Source organism: Myotis davidii, unplaced genomic scaffold (genome assembly GCF_000327345.1).
Source record: "Myotis davidii unplaced genomic scaffold, ASM32734v1 scaffold471, whole genome shotgun sequence".
NCBI classification, from domain to species: domain Eukaryota; kingdom Metazoa; phylum Chordata; class Mammalia; order Chiroptera; family Vespertilionidae; genus Myotis; species Myotis davidii.
The window spans coordinates 1,793,197-1,810,543 of record NW_006283354.1 but is presented as its reverse complement, the minus strand read 5'-3'; the positions used below and the strand labels follow the sequence as shown (position 1 = coordinate 1,810,543).

At 40.8% G+C, this 17,347-nt stretch overlaps 1 long non-coding RNA gene across 2 annotated transcripts in view; it reads left to right on the top strand.

Moving 5' to 3' along the window:
* The window catches only part of LOC107182994, a 71,059-nt gene that overhangs the window by 5,458 nt on the left and 48,254 nt on the right, over nt 1-17,347 (top strand). The window contains exons 2-4 of one of the 2 annotated variants that reach the window (XR_001513774.1): nt 4,003-4,049; nt 12,901-13,021; nt 14,420-14,453. This is a non-coding gene — a long non-coding RNA (uncharacterized LOC107182994). Of the gene's footprint in view, nt 1-4,002; nt 4,050-12,900; nt 13,022-14,419; nt 14,454-17,347 lie in introns of those variants that run through there. The other variant, XR_001513772.1, reaches the window with a different exon arrangement.

Genomic DNA, 17,347 nt, shown 5'->3' with positions numbered 1-17,347 from the left:
TATGGTTTCCTGTCGTACATTTAAGTCCTTTATCCATTTTGAGTTTATTTTTGTGTATGGTGTAAGTTGGTGGTCTAGTTTCATTTTCTTGCATATATCTGTCCAATTTTCCCAACACCATTTATTGAAGAGACCTTCTTGGCTCCATTGTATGTTCTTGCCTCCTTTGTCAAATATTAATTGAGCATATTGGTTCGGGCCATTAATGTCTAACTCTTAAGATGTGAAGATGCATAAGAGACCCATGGAGAATTGTCTCCCAACATAGGTTGAGATTCTTTTTTACCTTTTTAAAAAAATATTTATTGATTTCAGAGAGGAAGGGAGAGGGTGAGAGAGATAGAAACATTAATGATGAGAGAATCATTGATCGGCTGCCTCCTGCATGCCCCACATTTGGGATCAAGCCTGCAACCCAGCATGTGCCCTACCGGGAATCAAATCGTGACCTGAGCCACACCAGGTAGACTTTTTAAAAATATATATATATATATTTTACTGATTTTTTACAGAGAGGACGGGAGAGGGATAGAGAGTTAGAAACATCAACTCTATCCACTGAGCTAAACCAGTTAGGGCCCAGGTGGGCTTTTTTTTACCTTTTTTCTTCCCTTCCCTTCCCTTCCCTTCCCTTCCCTTCCCTTCCCTTCCTTCCCTTCTTTCCCTTCTTTTCTTCCTTCCTTTCCTTCCTTCTCCTCCTCCCCCCTCTTCTCCCCCTCCTCCAACTCCTCTCCCCTCCTCCCACAACTCCCCCTTCCTATTCCTCCTCCTCTTCCTTTTTTTGCATATGGTTGTCTAATTGATCTAGTACAGCCGTGGGCAAACTACGGCCCGTTTGAAATGAATAAAACTAAAAAAAAAAAGACCATACCCTTTTATGTAATGATGTTTACTTTGAATTTATATTAGTTCACACAAACACTCCATCCATGCTTTTGTTCCGGCCCTCTGGTCTAGTTTAAGAACCCATTGTGGCCCTTGAGTCATAAAGTTTGCCCACCCCTGATCTAGTGCAATTTGTCAAAAATACTATCCTTTTTTCATTTAATTACCTTGGTACTTTGTCAAAAATCAATTGACCATATATGTGTGAATCTATTTCTGAACTCTATTCTGTTCCATTGATCTATTTGTCTGTCCTCTTACCAACACTATACTGCCTTGAATACTGTAACTCAGGAGTTAGTAAACTGTTTCTGTAAACAATGGGTTACCTATAATTCCTGTTGCATACTTTTCTTTGTTTCTTTTTCCAAACATTTAAAAACATAAAAAAAGCATTTTTAGTTTCTATGACTTACAAAAACAACCTCCAGGTTAGATTTGGTCCATGGGCCATAGTTTGCCAACGCTGCCGTAGCTTTATAGTAAGTCTTAAGATCAAATTGTTTGAATCATCCTACTGTGTTCTTCCTTTCTTTCTCCTTCCCTTCCTCTCTCCCTCCCTCTCCCCCTCCCTTCCTTCCTTTCTTTCTTTCATTTTTAATTTTTAAAAATTGGTTTTGAGCCTGGCCAGTGTGACTCAGTGGTTGAGCATTGATCGACCTATGAACCAGGAGGTCCAGGAGGTCACAGTTCAATTCCCATCAGGGTACATGCCCAGGTTGCGGGCTTGATCCCCAGTGTGGGGTGTGCAGGAAGCAGCCAATCAATGATTCTCTCTCATCATTGATATTTTTATCTTTCTCTCCCTCTCCCTTCCTCTCTGAAATCAATAAAAAATATTTTTAAAAATTGATTTTGAGAGAAAGATAGATTTATTGTTCCACTTATTTATGCATTCATTGGTTGATTCTTGCATGTGTCCTGACCGGGGATCAAACCTACAACCTTGGTGAATCAGGACAAAGTTCCAACCAACTGAGCTATTTGGCCAAGGCCAACTGTGTTCTTTTACAAAAATTTTTTGGCTATTTTGTGCTATTGCTTTTTGATACAAATGTTATTATTAGTTTGCCAATTTCTAGAAAATAGGCTGCTGGGATTTTAATTGGGATTGCATTGAATCTATAGATCAATTTGGGAAGAACCAACATTTAACAGCATTGAATCTTCCAATTCATAATTCTGATGTATCTCTCCACTTATTTAGATCTTATTCTTGTGGTATATTTTAAAACCCGATGAAACATTAGATTTAAACACACATTTATCACTTTACTTGTTTTTCATTCCTTCTCTATCTCTTACAATCTGGTTTCATTTTCCTTCCGCATGAAAAATTTGTTTGCATTTTCTTTACTATAGGTCTGCTGGTGGCATGTTCACTTTTTATCAATCTGAAATGACTTTATTTTGCCTTCTGTATTAGTTACATGGCTGCATAACAAATTACTCCAAAACTTAGTGACTTAAAACAATAAAAATTATCTCACAATTTCTGTAAATTAGGAATGCTGGGGGAGCTCAACTGGGTGGTTCTGGCTCAGCATCTCTAATGAGGTTTCAGGACATTTATTGGCTGGTGCTTCATGTATGGGAAGGCTTGTTTAGGGCCAGAGGAGCCACCTCCAAGATGGCTCACTCACATGGCTGTTTGCCACAGATCTCAGTTTCTCACTATGGACCTCTCCACAGGGCTGCTTGAGTGTCCTCATATGGCAGGGGTCTTCCTTCAGAGCAGCTGAATCAAAAAAGAGCAAGGTAGAAGCTACAATATCTTTCATGACATGGATTCCTAGGTCACATAACATCATTTTTGACCTATTCATTAGTCACTAAGTCCAGTACACATTCAGGGGCATAAAAATTAGGCTCCATATTTTGACCCCACCAGTGTGTCTCAGTGGTTCAGCAACAACCTAGGCACCAGGATGTCACCGATTCGATTCTTGTTCAGGGCACATGCCAGGTTATGGGTTTGATCCTTATTGAGACCATGCAGAAGGCAGCTGATTAATGTTGATATTCTCTCATTGATGTTTCTATCTCTTCTTCACCCTTCCTCTCTCTTCCTCTCCCTCTCTCTCGTCAATAAAAACACATTTTCAAAAAATAGGCTCCACATTTTGGATGGAGTGTCAAATGTATTCAAACCACCAAATCTTTCTTTCTTTTCATTTTTCCCTTTTCTCCTCCCCTTCCTCCTCTTTTTGCTTATCCTCTTTCCTTCACCTCCTAATACTACCGTTGAACATTCCTCTCCAATCCTTTTGGGTCTGGAAACCTTAAGAGAATTCTAGAGGATACGCTAGAAAAATAATCTAGAATGTTTTTCTTCAATTCTTTTACCACTAATTTATTTCTCATGCCTACAATGCATTGGTTATTAAGTCTAACATATTCTATATATTAGAGTCTCTAGCATTTCCCTGTTAAGCAAACTATTGCTTTTCTGCTAAGAATTTTTTTTCATTTTGAGAAAGTACCCATTAATTCCCATTTTTCTAAATGTTTTAAATCAAGAATAAGTATTTATCAAATGCATTTTCGTATTTATAAAGCTACCCATGATTTTCTATTTAGATGACCCCACTGGTTTGGCTTAGTGGTTCAGTAGTTCATAATATGATTTATATTAGATTTTCTAATATTGAACCTTATTTCCATTCCTAAAATAAACTCCATTTGGTCATATATTCTTTTTAAAAAATAACTTTTATTTATTTATTTTTAAATATGTTTTTATTGTTTTCAGAGAGAGGAAGGGAGAGGGATCAAAAAATCAATGATGCAACAGAATCATTGATCAGCTACCTCTTGCATACCCCCTACTAGGGGTCATGACCACAACCCAGGCATGTGCCCTGACAGGGAATCAAACTGTGACCTCCTAGTCCATGGGTCAGTGCTCAACCACTTAGCCACACTGGCCAGCTGGTCATAATATATTCTTCTTTCAGTGTGCTTTTGGATTCTGTTTGCTAAAATTTTATTTAGGAGTTTTGTATTGATATTTTTAAATGATATTGGCCTATTTTTCTTTATTCTTACAATTGTTATTATATTTTGATATCAATATACTTATATTTTCTTTTTGAAATGAGTTTGTTCTTTTTCTAGGCTATGGAGCATTTTCAAAAATCACTGGAATCATTTGTTCTTTAAAGGTTAGTAGAGTTGTTGAATTCCCCTATAAAACAGTGAACCTGATGTTTCTTACGTTTTCTGGGGGGAGGGAGAAGGGTGTTTGACAAATTTTATCTAATTATTTTGACAAAATTATTTCTTAAAAGTTTTATTGTAACTTTTATAACATTATATCTATATGCTATATTATGCATAATATTATATTCAAATTATTTTGAAAAATTTATGCAAATTGGTCTATTTTGGTTTTCTATCTTTAGTTTCTGATGAAATTATATATTTCATACAGATTTTCAAATTTATCTGCATAAAATTGTATAAGGTATTCTTTTTTGTTTTTGTTTTGTTTTCTACTTTCTAATATTTGTGTGACTATTTCCCATTTGTAATTTCTTATTTTGGATTTTAGTGCATTTCCTTCATTATGATTAACTTAGCTTGTGACTTACCTAATTTATTGAACTTTTTAAAAGAATAAGCTTATTTATTTATAAGTTCTATATTTTGATAGGACCACAACCCAGGCATTGTATTTATCTTTATTTTTCTTTTGCTTTCCTTTGGTTTATTTTATAATTCTTTTTCTTGTTTCTTAAGCCAGCTGTTTATTTCATTTATTTTTCTTTTATTTATGTTGATATACTTATTTAAGGTGGTGAATTTTTCTTTGAGTACTATTTTAACTATATTCCTAGATCCTTCTATATATGCTCATTATTATTGTTTACTAGAAATTCTGCAGTTTTGAATTTGTATTTTCCATTTGATTATGGATTTATTTAATATATACCCACACACACATTCAAATAGAAGGGCACTCTTTGTTTTTAAATGCTAGTGTGTTATAAATGTCAATGTTTATTGTGTTATTATAGAATGCTATCTATATTATTTTTACTGTGATGATTTAATGAGATTTGGTTTATGGCCTAACATATAATCTTTTGTGTGTACAAATATTTCAGACCACTTGATAAGAAAGTATATTCTCTATACTCAGGGCATAATGTTTGATACGTATCAGTAACATCTACCTTATTGATTATATTGTTTGGACTTCTAAATTCTCATTTAATTTTGACTACTAGATTTGTTTGGAATTGGGCAAAGCAAATCAAAGTCTTCTATTATTAGTGTGTCTTTGTCTAAATCTCCTTGCATTTCTATAGTTTCTATTATATGAAAGTTCCTGCTGTATTATTTTGTGCATATATACTCATATCTTAAATTCTTACGGTAAATTGTAGCCTTTAGCATTAAAAACTACTTCTCTTTATTTTGCTTAAACTTTTTGTACTGAATTCTATGTTGTCAGATATTAAGAGTTTTAAAGTTTGTATTTTTCTTGTATGCTTTTCTTTGCCCATCCTTTCATTATTAAGCTTTCTGAATTATTTTGTCTTATATGTATACAGCCTATAGTTGGATTGGGCTTTGCAATCTATTTTGAAAACTATTTTTAAAGTAGATGAGTTAGCCCCAGCTGGGTGGCTCAGCTGGTTGGAGCATTCTCCATACACCAGGAGAATGTGGGTTTAATTGCTGGTCAGGACACATACCTAGGCTGCAGGTTCTCATCCCTGGTCGGGGTGCATTTCTTTTTCTCTCTTTCTCTCCCTCCCTCCCTCCCTCTAAAAAAGTAATAAAAACATACTTTCAAGTGAGGACTTAAAAAATTACAAATAAATAAATAAAATAGATGAGTTAAACTAATTTATATTTATTGAGATAACAGATATATTTGGTCTCGATTCTATACTTTTTAATGTGTTTTCATTATGTAGTTGCCCTTTTTCTTAATGTGGTTCTGATATTTAGGAAGGTTTGTATTTTTGTTCTAGAAGTTACCTTTATAAAATACTGTTGATCCACTCTCTTTAGGGACTGTATCTTCTAAATACCTACTATGAACAATAATAAAATTATCTTGTAATCTCATCCTCTCCCCCTGACCCCTTCTGCGTAATACAATCAATGGAATTATCAATCCTAGTGTTTATGTTAAATATGCTTAAGCTTCTACTTTATTTGGAATTTTTAAATAGTATCCTTTGAATCAATTAATTTGAGGTGATCAGTGAGCTTATTCTTTTTAAAAATATATGTTTTTATTGATTTCAGAGAGGAAGGGAGAGGGAGAGAGAGAGTTAGAAACATCAGTGATGAGAGAGAATCATTAATGGGTTGCCACCTGCACACTCCACACTGAGGATCGAGCCTGCAACCTGGGCCTGTGCCCTGACCTGGAATCGAACCCGTGACCTCCGGATTCACAGATCAATGCTCCACCACAGAGTCATGCTGGCCGGGCAGTGAGCTTATTCTTATTCCTATCTTCTCTCTTTCTTCTTCAGTTTTTTATTAGTGATGAGAAATATCTATCATATTAAGGAATGTAACATCTGCATTCTGATCTGTCATCCTAACCTCTGTGTTGGTTTTACTCTCATTTCTGTAGTCAAATACATTTCATGCTCAGGGAGGGGCCTTTTATCTGTATTTCCTCAGACTCGCTCAGTAGTACTGAGATTGCTGTTCCATGGCCCGAGTAGGTTCCTCAGAAAAGGCTCATATTTCCTGATTTCTTACAGTTTTCAATATGTTTGTCTATAGGCTTTATACTTAAACTTTACTTTTCTCTGAGTGTCGTATAGGCTTTATACTTAAACTTTACTTTTCTCTGAGTGTCGTATAGGCTTTATACTTAAACTTTACTTTTCTCTGAGTGTCTTGTAGGCATTGCTTCACTGTTTTGTGCCTTGAACAAGTGTTGGAGGGGTGGAAAGGTGTGGCCAGGGGAATTCTTTCTGTTGCCACAGCGACAAACTTCAGACATGGCCTCTGTGAGTAGTCACCTCTTCTCTGGATTTCAAAGCGTGGTTGATGAGAGCTTCTCTGTCCATCTCTCTTTCCCAGATTTCTTTACAGCCTTTGTTTCTAAGAGAAGGCGCCCACTTTTCTTTTTCCAGTGCTTTCCATTGTCCCTAGCAATCTTTCTTTGTATGATTTAGGACTTGTTTTCATAGTTCCCTTTCAAAGTGGGGTTTTCCCGTTCTGGAAGGGAATAATAACAATAAGAGCTTTCTAAGCTCTCTGAGAGTCTACCTCCCCTTCTCATTCAAGGTTTTTCACCAGGTTTCCTACTCTTTCTCACCTTTGGCAGCTCCTGACAAAACTTTGGAGGCTGCAGCTGGTTTCTCTATTTGTCGTTGTTCTTGTTGAGTGTGAGTCAATTCAGAGCTAAACTCCTGCTCTAAAACAAAATATTCTTCTACTTAATTATACTTTAAAAATTTGATGAATGCCACTGTGACTTGTCCTTTCAACTAAACTTCCATGGACATCTAGGTTTTATTTTACTCCTGATAAACTCCTAGAAGTGGAATTCCTGGTTCAAAGAACTGCACACTTTTAAAGCTTTTACTATGTTTTGCCAAAGTACCTTCTTGGACCTAAGTTACCATACCTACCAGCTGCAGGCTTCCTCTTTAAAGCAGGTAAATAGTGCAAGGCTGCACTGAATGCTCTCACATTTTTTAATTCCTTTGTTAGCATCATAATTAGCTAGTTAATATTAATAAAAGGAAGACAGCACATACATGAAGAAGCCATCAATGTTTCTCTCTCAGACCGATGTTTCTCTCTTTTCCTTTCTCTCTAAAATCAATAAATTTCCTTGTGTGAGGATTATATATATAAATCCCAGGTAATGTGGGAACAGAGGACACAGTTGGTATTTCTGTATCAAAAGGCATGAATGTTTAGCCTGTTGTAAATGTAAGTGTAAGGTTGGTTTTTTTAAAAAATGAATTAAACAAGTCTTCTCTCTGAGGGAAACCTGTGCGAAATTGATGTTCTTTTTTTTTTAAAATATATTTTATTGATTTTTTACAGAGAAGAAGGGAGAGGGATAGAGAGTTAGAAACATCGATAAGAGAGATCGACCAGCTGCCTCCTGCACACCCCCCAGTGGGGATGTGCCCGCAACCAAGGTACATACCCTTGACCGGAATCGAACCTGGGACCCTTGAGTCTGCAAGCCGACGCTCTATCCACTGAGCCAAACCGGTTCGGCAAAATTGATGTTCTTATAACAGCAGTCAAGTGGCTGCTTTTACCTAACTGAAATGATGTTCAGCATTCAAGATCACAGAAAGTTAGAGTTCTTCGCTATTTTGTACACCTTGGGCCATACCAGGAGAAGTTCAGTCCGAGTGCCTTATTTTAAGCACAGCATTGATGAACTAAAGTGCTCAAAGGGAGGGAAGGAGGAGGAGAGCTGGAGATCAGGTGATGTGGGAGCAGAGGACACAGTTGGAGAGGCCCTATGCTTGTCTTCAGATCTTTGAAGAGCTGTTTTGTAGAAGATGGTTTATTTTCTGCTTTTCAAGGCAGGCATAGGGCCAAAGAGTGAGAGCTATATAAAGTCAGATTTTATCTTTAAATAGAAGAACTTTAAACAAGTAGAGCTGTCTGAAAAATACTAAATACCCCTTGGGTTGAACTGAGCCCCGGTCATCTCACATCTATAATAGGTTCATGATTGAACTAGATAACTAAATATTTTACAATTAAATACACACACACACACACACACACACACACACACATATGCACAGCTCTTTGTTTTTAGAAAGTCTCTTTTGTTATTCTGACCAGTAGTTTTATAGAATAAGATTCTATAGCTACTCATCTTAATCCCGGTTTGATTTCTGAAACCTGTTGCCTGCCTATCTGCTGTTAACTTCTATTCACATAAGGTATAAATAATAGCGAAGCAACAAAAATCCTTTATGTTTGTGTTCATCCTCATTTTTAAAATATTCATATTTTAATTGTTTCTCTTTTTATTGATTTCAGAGAGGAGAGAGAGAGACATCAATGATGAGAGAGAATCATTGATTGGCTGCCTCCTGCATGTCCCCTACTGGGGATCGAGCCCTTGACTGGAATCAAACATGGAACCCTTCAGTCCGCAGGCTGACGCTCTAGCCACTGAGCCAAACCAGCTAGGGCTAGTTGTTTCTCTTTATACATTTATGTATGTGTATTGCCAAATTGTATATTTATATATTCTGGGAATGAATTTAGCTTTCAGGAGGACTCACATCCCTAGTCTTAATTCTATTAACCACAAAGAATAGTTTTCCCAGCACAAAAGGGAAAAAGTTGATTACATTTCTACCATTAGTCAGTGGTAGAGAATCTTCCAACACAGTACAACAACAAAATTCTCCTTTGAGAGTGAAACTTTTAGTAAGCACATTGTAGACGAGATTAGGAACTTGTGTAAATTTGCTTACAGAGAGATAGTTTTTCAATAAAAAACAAGAGTTGGTGTCATGGGTATGGTCCCACTCCTGAATTTACCTAAATTGAGGTCCCTTGTCATCCTGCCCTGCTCTCTTTCAGAAGAGAAAATGCAGCCTAGGGACCTCTATGCCCTGCAGGAGCCTTTGGGCACAGCTCCTGAGCCCAGGGATAGAGCCCTCAGGCAAACCCAGCTTCCCTTTAAGTGTACTCTGGGCTCACAGAGGCTGGCAAGGAGCTTCCTGGCACCACGTCATATGTCTTGACTAGATATCAAATCACTGCCCAGCATCTGACCAAGAAGTTTTGTCAGCCTCTTTACACATCTCCCACACTATGAATATTAATTGCAGAACTTTCTGGTTCCATTAATCGCTTTAGCCGCAGACCTAGATAGTGGGGTCTATATTTTAGGGTGCCAGATTTAGCAAATAAAATAGGTTAAATTTGAATATATTTTCTCTGGCAACCCTACCACATTTTCCAATCAACATTTAAGATTTTGAGAGAAAATAAATGAATGAATGACTAAGTGAATGAATAAGTGGAGAGGAAGATCAATAGAAACAATTCAGAGCTGTGATTAATGAGTAACTAATACTTTAAAAATTTTGTTTTTCTCCATGTAAGATATTTTCTATTGATTTTCTTTTTAAATTTAAATTTTATTTTAATGAAAATTATATATACACACACACACATACACACACACACAAATTTTAAAGTCAAATAGTACTAAAGGCATATGGTCAAGAACAGCAGTCCCCTATCCCATCCAACACCAACCCCCAGCCTGATCCCCAGAGGTACCCAGTTAAACTTTTTCAGCTATTTTGCCCAGTTTTAACCTCCTCCCCCATATTTTCCAATAATATACTTTTAGTGCCAATTTGTTGATTTGTCAGTTTTAGACATTACTATTTTCTTGCAATTATGGAAGATGAGGGTTTGTTTGTTTAGCCATTTCCTGCATCTTCCTTCCCTTTCCCCCAGCTTCCCAACCTGTTTCATAGTCTTTGGTTAAATCAGTTATCTTTTTTTACATTGTTATGGTTATGTAAATGTTTTTGGTGTTGTATTTATTTTTTATTTATTTTAAGATGATGGCTTTGTAAAAAAATATATTTTATTGAGTTATACAGAGAGGAAGGGAGAGGGATAGAGAGTTAGAAACATCGATGAGAGAGAAACATCAGTCAGCTGCCTCCTGCACACTCCCTACTGGGGATGTGCCCGCAACCAAGGTACATGCCCTTGACCGGATCGAACCTGGGACCCTTGAGTCCGCAGGCTGATGCTCTATCCACTGAGCCAAACCGGTTAGGGCTGCATTTATTTTCTTCTGTAGTTTATGTGTTGTAGTTTTTCTGAAGGTAGTAATTGCCTCATATTTTTTAATTCATTCACTTTTTTTATAAACTTATTATTAATTCTCACAACCCTCTAATAGCCCCTCAACAAAATTTCGCACCTAGTCATGCCTGTCAGGTAATCCTCTGGCCCATCTCTGACCTAAAATCCTCTATTTTCTGGTCAGAGGGCACTCCTGTCCTGCTGTCATCCAGGGGCTCCTTTCACCTCTCCTGGGCATGTCTTCCTCATTGTTGGATTATACTCTTGTTTGGGTGGACAATTTCCTGAGAAAGGGAACATGAAAGGCAAATTATTTTTGATCTCCCATGTCTGAAAGCATCTTTTATTCTACCACTTCTCTTAATAATTTGGGTTTAGAATTCTAAGCCATTAATAATTCTCACTCAGAATTCTGAAAATTTCACTCGATTGTCTTTCAGCTTCTAGAGCTGCTGCTGAGAGGTCTAGTGCCATTCTGATCCCTGATCCTTTCAATTGACCTGTTTTTCCTTCCTGGGTCCTTTTAGGGTCTCTTCTTTATTCCTGATGTTCTGACATTTCATGATAATGAACCATGAGTTATAAATCTTATTTTTCCTCCCTGAGGATGTTATAGTATTTTTAAAGCTTTCTTCTCCTCCCTGAACTTATGCATTCCCTTCCCACTCGCCCTTGCTCCCCCATACCTGTCTGTCATATCTGAGGCTTGCTTTAAAAGCCTAGGGATCTTGCTTCTTAGAGCACTGTCCCAATATGCCAAGGTTGTGGGTTTGATCCCTGGTCCGGGCACATATGAATCAACCAATGAATGCATAAATAAGTGGAATAACAAATTGATGTCTCTCTCTCCCTTCCCCTCTTTCCTTTCCTCTCTTTCTCCTTAATCAATACATAAATTTTTTTAAAAGTTTGAAGATCTTGACTCTCCATTCATATGTAAGGGTTTTGTGCTACGGAGATGATTGCATGGTCAGCATGCCTGGGTGGAGCTTTTCCAATGGTGGACTTCCCTGTAGTGGGCGTTGGTCATAAATTGGCTTTTGCAATGGGGATCCCAAATGTCTGTATTAGGGGGTCTTACCCTTGAGTCTTCTCAGTTCCTACAGAAAGGGGTTCTTTAGTCTTCAATCGAGGTTAAGAGGTGTGCCTGGCTGACAGGTTGTCTAGAAGCAGGGTGAGGAAAAGGAGCTGGGACTTAACCTTTTAGTATCTAGATTTCTATTTAGCCCCCATATTTTCTGCACTTCATACCCACCCTCCATAGTTCCTCATGTGCCAATGCAAATTCTCCACTGAGCATATCAGGTCTCCTGTGGGAATGGGCAAGGTGTGGCGACTCCACTGCCCACGCGGACTGTGCTCTCATGGAGGCCCCATCGGTCCCTTCTGCAGCTCTGCCCTTCCCTGCAGCCTGGCGTGCTTCTCACCTTCTCACAGGGAACCCCTCTGCAGGCATCAGGCCTCCTGCCTCCCCCGTGCTGCCATGTGACTCACTGCTTCTTCCTCTGCTTCCCACACTCCTAAAATGTGCTAGCATCCTTCATCTGCTGCCATCTCCTATTCTCATATACCTTATGGATTTGCAACTCTTTTTATTCCTTTATCGTTGTTTTTGGCAGAGTTTCGGGAGGGAGCAGAGATTCATGAGAGGCTCTTCTGCCACATTTAACAAGAGCTTCTTTAGGGTCTGTTTTCACTCTGAAGCACTTGGGAACAATTTCCAGGCCCCATTCTCATGCTGTCAGTCAACACAGTCATTTTTGTTTGATTATGAAGTAGGTGTTTCTTTATGGGAAATAGAGCAAAGTCCAAACGCACACATTGTTTAATAGTATTAGTAAAACACCCTTGATCTTTTGAACAAAATTCAAATATGTTTCTCTGCTTTTGTCTAAGAATAGGGGACAAAAAAGCATGAGGGGCACTTTGAAATGTGGCCCAAGCCCCAGTGCTTACCAAACCTGCTCTGTCTTCTGGGTTTGAATAAAAGCAAGGAGAATGCCGAAATACCATCTCCTTTGAATTAATCATGAGCCCCACCTCTCCTGCTCTCCTGTGTTTACACATTACTGCTATTGTGTTGTATCTACTGGCGGATCTCCTTTCATCTGCAGGCCACACAAAACCCTCTTCATTTAAAGCTACACATGTGGCTCTTGAATTAAGAGGGGGCATTTCAACAGTAATTTCTCATTCCTCTTTTTGAAGGGCTCAGTGTCTTCAGGAAAGCTCCCTGCTCTTTCTATGTGCTCTGCTGTACCCAGCCAACATTTAAAGCCTGGAAAAGCTAAGGAGAGGGAGCAGGGTCAGGAGGCTGTCACAGGAAAAGGTGGGTCTGTGGGGTGGGGCAAAGGGTTAGCAATGGACCAAGATGGAGAGGGCCTTGAATGTCACATTAAGGGCTTTATTTCATTTATTCTTTTATTGTTGTTGTTTTTTTTAAATCCTCACCTGAGGATATTTTCCATTGATTTTTAGAGAATGGAACAAATAGCGAAAGACAGAGAAATATCTATGTTAGAGAAACACATGGATTGGTTGCCTCCTGCGCATGCCCCGACCAGGGCCTGGACCAGGGAGGAGGCTGCAACCAAGGTATGTATGTGCCCTTGACCGGAATTGAACTGGCGACCCTTCAGTCTGCAGGCTGACACCACTGAGCTAAACCAGCTAAGGCCACACTAAGGGCTTTATACTTTTCTGCAGGCAGTGGGGAGCTACCCAAGGACCTTGAACAGGAGAGTGACACGAGATCAATTGTGCTTTAACAAAATTAAGCTGATAATTATGGGTGGGAGGGCTTAGAACAGAGAGAGGCTAGACTAGGAGGCCAATTAAACAAAGCGGTTCTTAACCTTGGCTACCAAGATCACTGGAAGAGCTTCGTAAAAATCCATTCCTCAAATGCAGCACTGAGCGGGAAGGCTACTGTGACAAGCCAATAAAAGGGACCAGACCTAAAACATGGGGCTGTGCTCTGAGAGGGAGAGGAAGAAACAGATTGGAGAGAGGCCGCCAAGGGTGGTGGTGGAGTCTCACCTGATCTCTGCCTGTTTCAGAGACTAGAGGAAGGAGGTAGGACAATCGTTGAGCTGGGCCAAATGAAGGCTAGTTCTCTCCCTGCAGAGGAACTAGAGGATCAGATTTGAGCGAAGACAGTGACAGGGGAACATGCAGGATGCCAAGGGGGCCTGGGACTTGGGGAAAGATGACCTGTGAGCATCTGGCTCCTATGTACAGTCATGGAGTGCATGGAGCTGGAGACTACAGTTCAGATCCCTTTGGTTGCACACACACGTGGACACATGCATGGGTACACGTGGACACACACAGCCCTGTTCTGCGGGTGCTCAGTGTTTGTGTGACACTGGAACCACAGCCTCCTCACTACAGAAAGCTGCTGATGCTAGCATTAACTCAATATGGCTGTTGTGATGACTTGATGAGATACAGCGTGCAAAGGCTGGGCACAGAGCCTGGCACGCAGGGAGCACTCCGTAAATGGTAGCTGTGAGTAATACTAAAAAATGCGATCTCATTTCTGAAGCCAGTGAGCCATAAAGTATTTCATTCAGTGTATCTCGCTTCTGAAGCCAGAGAGCCATAAAGTATTTCATTCAGTGTTAGGAGACATGTCCACAGGAAGGCATGAAACCTTTCATTTGTTGCTACTCACTCTAGGTGACTTTCTCTGGGTGTGTGTTTGCCCCTTGCCTTTTATTTCTAGGGCTTTTGGAGAAATGACAGTCCCTTGCTGTTGTCCTAGCATCCTTCATCTGCTGCCATCTCCTATTCTCATATACCTTATGGATTTGCAACTCTTTTTATTCCTTAACAGTGAGATTATAATTATGACGTCTTAAATGTTAAGCTCTTCAAAAGTCTGCCATTGCCCTCACTGTCACCCTGAACACATCTGGAAACCCAAGCCCTGCAGCGCCCCAGAGCATGCACTGGGTCTCAGCCAGGCTTCACCTGGGAAATCTGAGTGAGTGCCGTGCAGGCAGCAGGAAGATACACAATAAAGCGAAGAGCCTGTGATGAGCTCAGAGGAGGTGAGTTGATAATCTGCTATTTATAGCCCCACTAAGAGGCTCTGGCCGCCAGCTCCATGTGAGGCTGGGTAGAAACGATGCCTTCACAGAGCTGAGAGCACAAAATGAAATTGGTGATTCATGGGCAGCAGCCACTTGGAATACAAACACGTCTGCACCCCAACCCCACTGCCCTTTCAGACGCCCACTTTGGAAGCATGTTGCACAGAGTTGCTAGCCTGCTGCCTCCTTTTCTGCATGCGTTTGGACAGGATGTGAGGATAGGCAGGTTCAGTTCCAACAAGGGGCCTAAGAAGGGCAGCAGCACCCCTTGGAGAACCCCAAGAACCTGAGCCTGCCCCTCTCAGAGACTCAGCCAGACCCTAGGTCAGGCTGAGTAAAAGGCAGGGCCTGGACTCAGGAGCCCACCTTCAGGTGCTGTGGCCTCAGAGAGCCTGCGGTTCAGAGAGAAAGGACAGGTCACACTTGCCAGCTGCACAGCCTCCATCACATTCCTCTTGGAGACTCAGTTTTCTCACCAGTAAAATGGGGATAATAACAGAATCTGCCTCACTGGGTGCAATGAAGATGAAAAGAAGGAACATATGTAAAGTGGTCAGCATGGTCCCTGGCCCATTGAAGGCTCAGTGAATGGGAGCTGCTGCCTCTGCAGCTGTTTTTGCTACGGTGTCCTGGTCCCCACACTGATACCACTCCTCTGCTCACAGCCTGTGGCCCTGAGGCTCCTCATGGAGGTGGTGCCCTGGCGCCTCCACAGAGACCCTCTGCCTAACACAAGCACACCCCACACCAGGCTACCCAGCATTATGGACGTGTGTCCCCCCCCTCCCTCCCCCCGGGGAACTTGACTCTTTGCTTTGCCTGTCTCTGCCTTTGTCTAGAAATTAAGTGCTGTGCCTCTGGGTTGGATCTTGCCTGGGTTTGGCCACCCTATTCTTCTGTTCCTCTGATACCTGGGATGGTCCAAGGGGGCATTAACTATCACCATCCAGTGGTGGGCTTCACCTAAGAGTCCCTAGTGCTAACTTGAGGTCTGTAGCAAGCACTCTGCCCACCAAGGGAGGGCTGGACGACTGGCAGGGTGGCCCACCCCACCTACCAGCTGGACACAGAGCGCAAACTGCTGATTCATGGAGGCTCATGAGGTCTGGCTGTTTGTGTATTCTCTCAGCTCCAGCTGTCGGCCAAAACATAATTGTAGCTGTCACTTTGGCAGCGAGATGCTATGAAGTGTCCTAATAGAACTGCCTCTGCTCCATGGCAGTGAGCTTTGGGGAGGTGGGAGGAATCTGCAGCTGCTCCTGTGGAGAGAGCCATTCTGGAAAGTGGTCTGTGTGATGCTCAGCCAGGTGCAGCTGCTGGAATGGTGTGAGCAGCAGGGTAAGGCCTTGCATTAGAACAGGCACTGGCATGCCTGCGTTTGCATAGATAGTAATGCAATTTTGATGATACCAATTAATATAAGCGAGTCTGCCGCTGAAATGAGGCTTTGGGGGCAGCTATGAGGACTTGGAAAACAGCCTTTAAACCTATGCACAAATTGGACAAGCATGCATGGGGTGAATGAGTGGTTAGGCTGTAGGGTACATGGCATAGAGAGATGGTCTAGAGACATGGCTGGGGCCATATTGGGAGCAAGGGACTTGAAGGCCAACCATGGAGCTTGGCCTTGATTCTGGAGGCAATGGGGAACTAATGAAGCACTTTAGGGAGAGAGTGATAAGGTCAGACAACATTGGGATCTAGGCTCAAACATCCCCAAGAAGTGTCACTAAGGGTAATTCTCTCCTTCCCCACAATAGTCTATAAGAAGTGTTGTTCTGCCCTGGCCAGGTAGCTCAGTTGTTTAGAGCATCGTTCTGATAGACCAATGTTACGGGTTCGATCCCAATCAGGGCACATTGAAGAATCAACCAATGAATGCATACTTATTTAAGTAGAAAACAAATCGATAAAAAGCAATGGAAAAAAGATCCTCAGGTGAGGGTTAATAAATAAATAAATAAGTAAATAAATAAATAAATTTTAAGATTAAAAAACTAAAAATAAGTAGTGTGATGCTAGGGAAGGTGTTCTGCAGCATCAGCTCTAGGATTCAGGAGTGGCTGTGGCTCTGTGCTTAGTGGGGAGGGCTGGCCCTCATCAGACCAGCTGAGCGTGTGTAGTGAGTGAAAGAAGACAGAAGGCTCATGCTTTCCTTCTTCCTGGGTCCTCCTAGGCCAGAGTTCACTAATGAAGCATCTGCCTGCAGATGCGCCCAATGCAAGGGACTGCACACACTTGTGCTAAAGGTCAGGGGAGCTCCTGGAGCTGAGAGATGGTCGTACTGCCTGTTGGTGTTGCCTCCACCACCACATATACACATTAAGAAAACAGCAGAGCCCAGCTGGTGTGGCTCTGAGGTTGAGCGTCGTCTTATGAACCCAGTGAACCAGGAGGTCACGGTTCAATTCCGGTCATGGGCACATGCCCAGGTTGTGGGCTCGATACCCAGCAGGGAGTGTGTAGGAGGCAGCCAATAAATGATTTTTTTCTCATCGTTAGTGTTTCTATCTCTCTCTCCTTCTCCCTTCCTCTCAGAAATAAATAATAACAATATT